This window comes from Nannospalax galili, unplaced genomic scaffold (assembly GCF_000622305.1).
Source record: "Nannospalax galili isolate Female #2095 unplaced genomic scaffold, S.galili_v1.0 scaffold873, whole genome shotgun sequence".
In the NCBI taxonomy this organism is placed as follows: Eukaryota; Metazoa; Chordata; class Mammalia; order Rodentia; family Spalacidae; genus Nannospalax; species Nannospalax galili.
This window is the reverse complement of record NW_008334005.1, coordinates 3258892-3272269: the sequence shown is the minus strand read 5'-3', so window position 1 is coordinate 3272269 and position 13378 is coordinate 3258892.

The following is a 13378-nucleotide window of genomic DNA, read 5'->3' as shown; positions in this document are numbered from 1 at the left end:
TTTACTGCAAAATTCCCCAATTTTTTTGGAATCCCAAATCTTTTTAAAAATTTTTTATCCAAAAAAGTAAAAAATTTTTAGGGAAAGGAGTGCCCCCATTATTCCATTTGAAAAAAAAAAAAAAAAAAAAAAGGAAAAGAGCGTGTATAGCTGCAGGACCTAGTATCTGGGAACTTATATCATTTGAAGCTGTGGGAATTCAGCCTGCGACGTTTTCAAATAAAGTTGCTTTAAAATCCCCCCTAGGAATGTTCTTTTCTTGCCCTGTAAAATGACAGCCTACTCTTAAGTGGATCTCTGGAATGGGGAGGGGGGAGGGTGGGAGGTCCCTGGATAAGGTGACCAAAATAAACAGCAGAGGGCGCACTTTCTTTTTTTATCTAACTTTTCTCTCCTATGAATCACTTAATTGGTTATTTTGGGCCCAATAATACTCGGTATTATTTGTATTATATATAGATACCCACAGATCCATAGCACAGAGAAGCCCTATGTCCCTACCCGAATCCATCAACCGTTCAATGCAATGCCAGTATCTGAAAAAATATTCCCAACAGAGTTCCTACATCAAGTCCCTCTTTCAATTTTCCTCTCTCCCCAGCTACACCCTGTGGGGTAGTCAAGCTTTAATCTCGCACCAATAAAGGAGATTAAAAGAAGGGGACTTCTAAAGCTCTCCACAGGGCTGGCAACAAGGCAAGTTTTTGTTTTTGTTTTCCGAGATGAGCTAACTGGCAAAAGAAAAATAAATAAATAAATAATAAATAAATAAATAATAAATAAATAAATAAATAAAAAATAACCTTCTTGTGCGATGTGTGTGGTCAGGTGTGTGGGAGAAGCGGAGAGCTCGGCGTGTTGCGGGTGGGTGGACGGAGGCACCCACTCAGCGCCCAGACTCCGGATGCCACAGCCCGGGAACCGGCTCCGGGCGCACACTCAGGAAGGAGTTGAGTGTGGGTGTGAGAGGGTTCGGGCTCCTGTGCGCACAAGGCTCCGCGCGCTGCCTCCTCAAGGCGCTTTACAAAGTTCCTCGCCCACCCGGAGCCTCCCCTCCCGCCGGTGGCTGGCACTGGGGGATGGCAGGGGGAGGGATGGAGGGAAGAAGCCGGGGGAGAGGGACCACCCAGAGCGGCGCGGGTCGCGGGAGGAGAGGAAAGCGGGCAGCACTTACCGCGGGTCCCTGCGGGGCCGTGGCGCGGGGCTGGAGCCGAGCCGTCGGCGCGGGGCGGTGGCTGTGCCCAGCCTGGTCCCGCGTGGGGCGGCGGCCGCGGCTCGGGCGGAGGGAGCGTCTTCTCCTTCCCGGGTGCGGGTGCAGCGGGAGCTCGGGGGTGTGTGTGGACCGAGTCTCCGCCGCAGCCCTGGGATCGGGTCGCGCCAGGGGGACGGTGGGAGAGGAGGACCCGGCTGCCCCAGACCCCACAGCGCCGGCCGCCCCGCCACTAGTTACCTGGGCCTGGCGTCCGGGAGGGGGGTGGGGGGGCAGCCTCCTGCGGGTCCCAGAGCCCGCACCCAGGTGTGGGGGGGATTCCTTCCCGTAGATGTCCTCTTCCGAAATGCAAAAGATCAGTGACTTTGACAGGTAGATGAGGGGGAGGGAGAAGGGGTGGGCGGAGAGGAAGAGAGGATGCGAAAGGTGCCGCTCCCTCCAAAAATAAAGAGATATTAATAATGAAATCGCTGCCTTCGGAGGGCTCGCTAGCCCGGTGCCCGCTCGCCGGCTCTCCACCGCCGCCTCTGACACTTCTCGCCTTAAACTTTTACAGTGAGATATTTTTTTTCTCTCTCTCTGTCTTTGCTATTTCTATGCCTTTCTCTTTCTTTTCTTTTAAGCCGCAGGACGATTTTTCGGATCCCCGGGGATCAGACCCAGCGGCCAGGCGGTTCTATCCCGCTTGGCACCTCTTTCATTTTATTTCGGATGAAGACGTTGGGTTGTGTGTGTGTGTGTGTGTGTGTGTGTGTGTGTGTGTGTGTGTGTCAGAAGCGGCATAAATCAGGACAATTAGCCTTGGCGCCAAGAAGATCTTCGCCCTGGCTTCCTTCGCGCATTCCTCCACTCAAGTCAGAAATGTCACTGCACATAGTGCTGATGGCCTCGAGACGCGACGCACCCAAAGTCCGTTTGATGAAATATACATGGCCCCACGATGCTTCTGGATGGCGGCTTGCGGGTCCCCAGCCCCGGCCCCGCGGCCCTGGCCGGGACCCTGCGCCCAGCCCGCAGCCAGCTCTAGGCAAACTTAGGGGCGCAGGCAAATTACAGAGTGAGCGCGAGGGCCCGGGAAAGCGAGAAGCGACGAAACAGCCCCCGGAAGCCGCAGCCTCGGAGGGGTGGCGTGTTCTCTTCACTTAAAAAGCAGATCTTCTGCAACTGCCAGCAAGTGGAAGGATTGCAAAAACCTTACACTACCTCGAGACCTGGGCGCTCCGAGCGGTCCTAACTCCGTCCGGCTCGCTAGCGTTGCAGCTGCTCTGGCCACCGCGGCGGGAGTGCCAGGACCTCAGGGTGCTCAGGTTACAAGACCACCCTCCTCCAATCCCCGACCCTTCCTTCCCACAGGAGCTTGGTTGCTCTTGACTCCGCCTGTACCTCCCACTTCTGCCCCCAGCCCTCACCCCTTCCTACACCGTTCCCAAGCACACCCTTTGCCCCTCACTGGGAGCGCGATGGTATTTTTCAATCAGCAATTAGCTAGCCTAGCCAGAACTTCGAACACCCTTGGTGTGAAATTCATTCGGTTTACAAAGTTGAAGTTCAAGAGAGAGCTGTGCATCACAGGCCTCCTTGGTTTTCCCTGGAGACAGACCAAAGCCACCTGGCCCCAAGGCTTCAATCCCCACTAATGGTTCCCAGACTCTGCCAGGATCCCTGATAACTACTGACTAACATCAAATGCAAACCAACCTGACTTACATAGATAGGGAGAGATTTTTCATTAGAAAGGACTATTACAATAGAGAAAACACTGATCTCACAAATGCACAGGCTTTCTAAAAAGACAACCTAAAACCAGGGTTTTTGTTTGTTTGTTTGTTTTTTAAATAAGATAAGGGAAATAAGTCAAAGGAGGAAGGGAAGCACATGACCAGCAAGCAATGTGTCCCTGTGGTTCCAGATTTGGGGGAGACGAAGTGACAAGGGGGTACTTGCTCCTGATAGTAGGATGGGGGAGGGGAGAAGCTGAGTCAGGGGGGTTGGGGTGGACAGAAGCCTTGCTCAGGTTTGCTCAAGGCAGCAGATCAGAAATGGGAACCTGTGAATTTTAGCTCACTAACCACATGCTCCATCATGAAAGCCGAGAGTTAACACAAGCTGGGTCCTCTTCAGCAATGGCTGGGGATGGTGTTGGCAGTGGGTGCCTGGGGAGATGAACTGAACCCGGAGGAGCCAGAAAACAAGGCAGACATTCCCAGCACCAAGGCCTAGCTTCAGCACCAGAGGGGCCAGTGAGTCCTCCAGCCCCTTCTCTCAGTGCAGGAGTCTGGGCTTTCCCTACTTTGCTCCTTTTCTCTCTGTTCTTTGACCCTGAAACTTCAAGAAAGGCGATTCACCCTTAGGGGATGTAACTGTTAGCCAGGGTTCCAACAGCCTGCACTCCTACTTTGCCTTCAGCCTCCAGCCTCTCTCCTCCAGGTTCAAAGCACATTTCTGCTGTGGAAATGCTGCCCACTACACAACCATCACTCCCAGACACCCCGGGAGCCTAGCCTTTTCTTTGGGTGCCTCTGTCAGTGGGAGTGATACAACACCCATAGTGGCCTTCTCACTTCTCATTGGCCACCAGCCTGGGCCTCAAGCACTTACAGCTCCCTGCCTTTCTGCTCCCCACTGCCTTTTACTATTGAGGTAAAAGAACCTCTTGTGAGTTCTCAGTCTCAGCTTCATCTAATGGTTTGAGCATTTCTCCAGTAAAAAGAAAATAGATTTAGACAGAAATAAGGAATTTTCTTCTAAGATCCATCAGGATGGATCATTGGGGTGTTCCCCATCTCCCATTGCTACAAACTTCCTCATCCCAGCGTTCTGGGTTCCCGTTGAGAAGTCTCTTGGCAGTTGTGATATCTAAGTAGTCCTATAAGCAGACAGCAGTACCACATAGATCTACTATGGGGGCCCACTCCACATCTCCTACTGCAACTGTGGGAGACTCTTCCAGAGCTGAGTTCTCTCTCGATCATGTGTTTGATGTTTTACAGAAGTGCCCTAAATCACTAACTGAACACTTGGATCTGAACTCTAGGTAGTGAATCAGAATCCTCAGAGACATTTCAACATCAAATCCCCTTCTCCCACAGTCTAGTTTCTTCCTGGTCCAGCCAGGGGAGAAAACGTAGAAAAGTTTTTGTTGTTGGCAGTGGTGTCTTATCTTGCTTGCCCAAAGCAGAATTTTTGGATGAATGTGATAAAGCCAGCTGGAGCATCTATGAACTGAGACATGTATGCATTAAAGGCCAACCCCCTGTCACTCCAAGGTCAGGAGAATCTGATGCTTCCCGCCTTTACACAGACACCACACACACACATACACACACACACTCATGTGCACATACATGAATTAAAAGTAAAATAAATATTTTAAAAAGGAACTAATAAATTTACTTCAGATATTTATTTCATTGATATCATGGAAAATAATTTAAAACAGCTTTCTTTGGAAGAGTGGGTTGTCTGTTTCTGTTTAACCTTTTGACTCTACTTTTCCTCTCTTTCTTTAGAAGAACAGTTTGATCTTTCAGCTTTCTGGCTTCAGATCTCTGGCTGGTTTCCATGCACTCCTCATTCTCCTTCAATTTAGATGTCCATTTATTTGTAATCCTGTTAGATTTCTAGCTGCTGTTCATTTTTCTGGGTTCTTAGCTTCCTAAAAATCACTTTAGAACTCTGGCAGGGTTGTTTGAATACTTATGACTTCAATGAGCTAACTACTAGGGATGTCACATTTGCAATGTACCTGATCCAAAAAGACGTGTCTTTTTATAACTACTATAAAGTATTTGACATAAAATAGGTGTAGGATAAATATTCACTGCAGGTGTGAATAATTTTTGGTCATTCTCAGGCTTTCACTAACATTTCTCAGGTAACTGGAACTCACACCCACCAATTAAGACTTGAATGTATGGAATATACAAGTCAGGAGTGTCAGGAATTTCTGGTGGCTATAAAAATATCATAGACTTGATGGTTTATAAATTAAAAAAATTTTTTTTCCCACTAACCTGGTGAAAGTCTGAGATCAGAGGGCCAGGATGGTTGGGTTCTAGTGAGTGGTCTCTTATGAGTTGTGGGTTCCTAACTACTTGAATTCTCATATGGTAGAAGGAAGGTTAGTGAGCTCTGTAGGGTCCCTTTGGTAAAGGAAATAATCTCATCAGTGAGGGCTCCACCCTCATGACCTAGGCTCCACCTCCTAAAACCATCAAAATACCATCATGTTTGGAGTTAGAATTTAAACAGACCACTTGGGAGTAGGCAGGAAAATTTAGTCTGACACTAGAGGCAAGGTCTATTTGACTAATTATACACTAAGCCATAAATACCTTCTATAGCTGCTACTTGAGTCCCAATAGAAATATCAGTCCTAGCAGCTATCAAGCCTTCAGCTCTTCCTTGCTTCCACTTTGTGCTCAGGGACATGTTTTATTACAGAGCCATTAGTGGTGTAGTTTTGACAGGTTTTGAAGTTCCTCTATCTGAAGTTTTAAGTGCTTAAATATTTTGACATTTAAACCTCAAGCAAGCCCTAAGCATCTGATCTGTGCTCCATCATTAGAGTATTCTGGCATTTTCCTGCTTTTATATTGTAGATGTACTGAGAACACTTTGTCAAAAAGCTGTAAATTTACAATTCTAAACTATCCAAGCACCAAGCATGCCTGACACAGGACAGTCCCATTTAGAGTCCCTTCAAGGTCTGAAGCAGACCAAAAGGCATATTATGTAATATAAAACAAACCTCACATACTTACGAGGTTACCAGTGCTCAAATGCAAAGAACAGCAAATAGTGTAAGCTGCTGATGGCTAACAGCTGATACAAGGAACATGATACCTAGCATTTTATAAAATTAAGATCACTGGCTGCGTTTGTGAAGGACATGGGTTCAATTCCCAGCACCCACACAGAGGCAAGCAACCATTTGTTACCTCCAGTTCCAGGGGATCCAACGCCCTCTTCTGGCCTCCATGGCCTTTGCACGGCACAGGTGCACTTACATATATACAGGCAATACACTCATCATGTAAAATAAAAATAAATAATAAAAAATAATAAATAAATAAAAATATTAATCCCAGCACTCAGGAGGCAGAGGCAGGGGGAATCATGAGTGTTCAAGGACAGCCTGGTCTACATAGTGAGTTCCCTGTAGGATTGGATTGTTTTTAAAGAGAAAGCATACTAACATAAAAGATGGCAAAGTTTTGGGCTGGAGACATGGCTCAGCAGTTAAGAACACTGATTGTTCTTGCAGAAGACCTGGGTTTGAACCCCAGCACCAACTGTCCATAACTCCAGTCCCAGGGGCTCTGACAGCCTCTTCTGACCTCCATGGGCATTGCACAACACAGGTGCACTTACCTACATGCAGGAAATACATGCATACACATAAATTAAAAAAAATATTTTTTAAAAAGATGATTAATTTTCATCAAATATTTTGTCACCCATCTCTATCCTAATGTGAGGATCATAGAAGTATTTTATATTGTTTTTTACCCTTTATCAGCCACAAGAAATCAACAGATCAACAGTGGTCATTCCTTAATGAGCATTTGACACTAGGCATTTTAATTCAAGCAGAAAATTTGTCAAATCCATGATGCATTGAGTTTCTATCACCTGCTTTTTCTTTCTTTTTTTATTTTTTTAGAATCACAGCATGTACTCATTTTTTAACAGTTTATCTTTCTTGTAAGGCTACAAAAAAGGCATCCCATGAGCAGTTCTGGGTAATGCTAGGATCTGTTCAAACTCAGTAAGCTTGTATAAACTTGCCTAAGATCACTAGTATTCCTTTTTAAATATTTTATTAATTATTTTTATGTTATGTGCATGACTGTATTGTTTGCATGTATGTAAGTGCACCCAAGCCATGCAGTTTCAGAAGAGGTCTGAAGAGGGCATCAGATTCCCTGGAACTGAAGTTACAGACAGTTGTTAGCCACCATGTGGGTGCTGAGAACCAAACCTGAGTCCTCTGTAAGAGCAACCAGTGCTCCCAACTGCGGAGCCATCTCTTTAGCCCCTAGCTTTTTTCTTAAAAAGAGATCACACCATTAATTTGTCGTATTGCTGAAAACATTCACTATAAAAAATAAACATCTGTGAACATTTCCTCAAATGAAATTTTCATATTTTTCAATTACTTGCAACAATAATAGAAAAGCAGCCTTATAAAATGAGAAGGAAAACACATGGAGGACGGTTGAGTAACTTCTGTCTGATTTGGAGCTCTTTCCATCAATCCCACCCTAATAGTCCTTCAGTTCAGTGAACATTAATGGAGCTCATAGTGCTTGCTGGAACATTCTTGGGTGATGAAGTAAATGCCAAACTCAATCACAGCACTCACAATCTCTCACAAAGAGAGTTGGATAACTATCAATAATGAGTAGTTTTAGTATTATTAGAGATAGCTGAAAGGAAGAGCATTTGCAACAGTGAAATCTAGAGAGAAATGGGGTAAAATGCACAAAGAGCTCTACCTGGTCAGTGACCCAGACAAGGGTAGAGTTCAGTGTCTTATCTTTGTAAGATGTCATGTAAATACAGTCCAGGAAGTAATTATGGGCATTTCAGGGAACCTTTGCAATGAGACTGTCCCAACAGCAGGAGTAAGCAGACTCAGAAGAGAAGGCTGATGTCACAGGGCACCACTGGGTTTAAAGTGTACTCTATCCAGATACGTGCTCCTGCTTTTCTCGATTTCCTACCTCTGAGCTTAGCTTGAGGTTTACTGTTCTGCAGTCATCACCTCTCCTGCTGTTTGTAGCAGCTCCACTGCTCAGTCCTCCAGCCTGAATGGAGGCAGTGGGTGTGAGCTGGCTGTTGGCTTCTGGTGAGTAAGGCCGATTCATGCCAAGTGGCCTTTACTTCCTAGTGGGCTGCCGTCTCCTCTAGCAGTAAAGTTCCTCTGTTGAGAAAATGACTAAGACCCTTAAATCCTGCCCCCCCTATTTGTAAGTCAAAGGAATGAAACCAGAGGCATTATGAATCTTTTCACTTCAATAAACCAGCAAGCAGCTCCATTGTCAATTCTCTAAACTTTGAAATCCCACACAAAATAACATAATTGTTAGATTCCTGTAATCTCGCAGAAATTTATTTCCTGTTTTCCTCTCCTGTTCTTTTTCCTTTTCCTCAGAGTTTCCTATCTTCGATGTATTAGAGCCTGCATTAGAAATAGGATGAGTGTGGCAGTCTCTCCCTGGGCAGTTTGCTATCTAGTCAAGACAAACTTGTAAACAAAAAATGGAATCCTGCCATAGGGGCTGAATTGGAAACCCACAAAAAAACCAAAGGGCTCCAAAGAGAAAAATATATGATTCTCCTTGGGGAATCTGATTTATTCAGCACACCTGAAAAGATGAATAGTTAACCATTCAACACATGAAGGAACAAAAGATGTTCTGACAAAGAACCAAGAAGAATAAAGTCAGGAATCTAATCTGATAGAAAAATTTTTGAACGTTCAAATAGTTTGGCATGACTGCAGCTCACACACTTTAAAGATGGTCTTTAGGTGAACACATGTAACCACTTTGACACTAAAATCTGTAACAAGAACTGAAGATGATGGGGAAAAATGTCAAGAGAAAAATTGCCTTGTGTCATTTATACTGAGAACTCTAAACTTGCCTACAATTTTGCCACTGATGATAAAAAATGGCAACTTCATATGTCTCAAAATAACATGATTAAAACTTCCCAATCAATTCTCAATAATCTGTATTGAGAAAAGAATTATTTAAACCAGTAAATAACTTTAAACATTCTACATTTACTTTAAAAAACACTGTGTGCTTTCTTTCAGCAGGTAATATTCCTTCCTAATGAAGTTTTGTGCTCAGGTTGGAATTAAAATGAGTTGGATTTTCCTAAGGAAGCACCAACAGTACAAGAATGCAAATGGAGAGCAGACAGATGACCAAAAAATTGAGGTCTAAGCATTTAACCAGGGATAAGCCACAATGGATAATAGACAGTTAAGTAATGAGCAATCACAGACACCTGCCAAGCCATAGACATAAAGACCAGGCCCTGGTTATTCTCCCATGCTTTGTATATTTGCTGTCCTAAGTCACTGTTTCATTCCAGTTCCAACTAAAAAACAAACAAACAAACAAACAAACAAACAAACAAACAAAAAACTGGTCACAAGAAAGAAGAGAATATTCATATAGGATGATGGTAAAAGTAAAATTAGAAACCATTATTTGCAAAGGAAGTAAGCAGCAATTAATTGATGATAAGAGTACTCAATACTTCTTCAAATCAAAACAGAATAAAAATTCTTTTTTTTTCACAGATAGTTAATTAATCTCTTACACAGTTTTGGCCAAAAGGTCAGGAGATATATTGGCAATGAGGAGAAAAACGGAATCATCTTTTTGTATTTTTACCTGCCCTCCTCACATCCTCCCACTGCCTTCTGCATTTATAGACTTTAGTTTTCTTGATAGCTATGTAAAATGAGACTTCGAAATCACCTATTTCCTCAGCCTAAGTTCTTTCTGTCCTAGTACCATGAAGACTGAGTTTGCAATAAAGGAAGAGCATTAGACTGTCAGTTATGGTACAACATCACACACACACACACACACACACACACACACACACACCACACGAACATCTGTATTACTGCTAGGATCTCATAATTGTCCTCATATTAAGAATTGATTGATAGGGACTAGATAGACGGCTCAGTGGTTAAGCGCACTGGCTGCTCTTGCAGAGGACCTGGGTTCAGTTTTACAACTGTCCATAACTCTAGTATCGAGGGATATGACACCTTCTCTGGACTTCACAAACATTGCACACATGTGGTGCACTTGCATGCAGGAAAAATACTCTTGCACACAAAATAAAAATAAATTTAAAAACATTTTAAAAAATTTATTGATAGACAAGGAAAGCTGGATGTGCCAAACTCTAAAACATTTAGAAGTGTAACCTTTTACTTCTGCAAAAGGAAAGTTAGAGAACGACATAAGGGCAAATTTAGCTTGAAATCTATGATGTATCTAGATAGATAGATGATAGATAGATAGATAGATAGATAGATGATAGATAGATAATAGATAGATAGATGATAGATAGATAGATAGATGATAGATGATAGATGATAGATAGATAGATAAATGATAGATAGATGATAGATAGATGATAGATAGATAATAGATAGATAGATAGATGATAGATGATAGATAGATGATAGATAGATTCGAGATAGATAGAGATGATAGATAGATAGACAGACAGACAGACAGACAGACAGACAGATAGATAGATAGATAGATAGATAGATAGAGGGACAGACAAGACATGAGTAATTCAAGTGATTTTTTTCTTCAGAAACTCCAATGAAACCTAGTATACATAGCACTGAATGAGACGCCAAGAGCCCAAACCTACGCTATAAAACTTTCTTACTGCAGAAATCTACATAAATGCTTTTGCTTCTTCACTTTCTCAATGTTAAAACGAGAAGTTGACCCTGATCAATCCAAGGTAGTCATTCTCAAAAGGAAATCTGTAGGCTTCCTGCCTCAGGATGACCTTGGTAGCCTGTTACAAACAGGTTGCTTGGCCCATCCCACACTGATTGAATCAGCATCTGCCTGGACCACTCTTCAGCATAATAAAATTTGGGCATCACTAGCTTAAAGTATGCTCAACATTTTGCATTTCTGAGTCCTGCTTTGTGAAAGTTAAGATAAAAATAAATCTATTTTTCATATTCTTGGATAACAGAATAGGATATCTGATTTCTAAGTTGTATATAAATTTCTATACATTAGTATTAAGTGGGATGTAAGTTTGATTCCCTGGAAGATTAGGCAGAATAAAGGCCAAGGGCTTTGGTATCATGTTTTTAAGACAGAAAGAAATTAAGTATTTGCCACGTAATGCAGTCAATTTGTAACCACGATCACTGAGGCCCGATTTCTAGAATATATGTATTAGCTGTAAGCTGCCATAATCTCTCCTAGAAATGTATCCTTTAACTGGTAAACACCAGTTCTCTGAAGTACCAGAAGATCCAGTCTGGAGATGTTAAAGTTTTTGAATATCTTATTCTGGTTGTGCTTTTCAAAATCAGTCAGTGATTACTGAATTTTATTTCCCAGCATTAAATAATACAAAGATGTAAATGTTCTTGTGAAGTCCTATCAGATTTCCACAAAGGCCAGAGTCTCCAAATCAGTTCAGATTAAAAAGTCATTAAATTACATAAAAGTTTGTGTATATATGTTTAATATATTATATATACATTTATGAATATATCCCCATGTCTCAACTTGAAGTTATTGTGAAATGTATAACACATAGGCAAAAGTCTAAGACAAGAGTTTTAGTCCTTGATACAATGTGGCATGAAAGTATGGCCTTAGTTAACTGGCTTAACCTTTTGAAGCCCCACTTCCTCAGCTGTGAAAGAGAAATAATGGGAATGAAGGATGAACATCCTATGGCACTGTTGTGAAGAGTAAACATGATCTTTTATTTTAAAAGTGCTTTGGAAATATTTGCTATGCTTTCATTCACATATTATAGTACCAATCCTTCCATTCGTAATAAGCTGGCATTAACTCTGATATTTATCCATTTACTTAACAAGCACTTGAGATCTACTATGCTAGCACTATATCAAGTACTCGGAGAAATAGATGCAACGGTAACAAGTAAAATTCTGTTAAAGAACTCATTTTATTTCAGAACTTCATAGTGGCATCACACAGATTAAAACTGAAACGTATGCTTTGAACTGGATAAACATGAATTCCATGCATGCTCCAAGATCAAGAAGTATTCACTGAAGAGCTTAGATAAGTTTTATATTCCATGATTTGAAGGGAAATCATGGAGGGAGTTTCAGCAGGAAACAGACTACATAAGGGCAAATTCAAAGCATTCAGGGGAGGCAGGACATTCTCCAGAAATAGTGGGTGTACTTCAGAGTGGTTTGAGTTAAAGATTGTTGTAGCACAGTGGGCATACATTGGGAACATTCAATAAGCAGATAGATGGATGCTCCTTGAATTTCTGAGCAAAGAGTTTGAAAATTATCCAGGAGATAATATTGAACAATTAAAGCCTCTGCTGCAATTCCCATTATTTCTGTTTTAAAGCTGAGGAAATGGGACTAAGAAAAGTTGAGCAATTAACTAAGGTCATACCCCTGTTAATCAAGAACTTGAACTCTGATTTTTGAAACTTATATAATATTTTTCAATAAATTTAACTTAAATGCATGGAAATATATTTACAAATGTATGCTTAATATAAAGTACCATAAATCACATAATGTATTTTACAAATTTGCTTGGAAGTAATGGTCATAAAGAATCAAAGTAAGGAGACACTAGATACAAAGACAGCAAGGTGATGGTAAGATTTCTTTCAAATTTTATTTACAGGAAAACATTCTTTTTAAATTAGATGAGAAAAAATAGACCCCTAAGGGGCTGGAGAGAAGACTAAGCAGTTAAGAGCACTGACTGTTCTTACAGAGGAACTGGAATCAATTCTCAGAACCCACATGGCATCCATTAAGCTTTGTAACTCCAGTTCCAAAGGATCCATCACTGTCTTCTGACCTCCGTGGTCATTGCATGACACAGATATACTTACATACATGCAGGCAATAGACTCATACACATAAAATAAAAATAATAAATAATCCAGGCATGGTGGTGCAGGCTTTTAATCCCTGCACTTGGGAGGCACAGTGTCAGGTCTCTGGGAGACTGAGGCCAGCCTGGTTTCCATAGCAAGTTCCTGTGGCTATTGGGAGACCCTGTCTCAAAAAGACCAATAACAACAACAACATCAACAACAACAGTAAATAAAATAAAATGGCCCCCTTAAAAGGCCTAATATTTTCACTTTTATCAAATGCTCAAAATGCACATTTCATTCATCAGTCAAATATGAGTTGAACACATCATACATGAGTTGTTCCAGGAACTTGAAATTTACTGGTGAATAAACAGATTCAGTTAAGAATCCTTACACTCTAGTTGGGAAGCTAAGAATAGAAGCAACTATGTGAGCAATATATGTGTAAGTGGGAAAAGCAGAGTAGGATACGAAGGATTTGGAGCGATATATTGAGAATGGATTGTAATGTGAAATAGAGGGTTCAGTAGA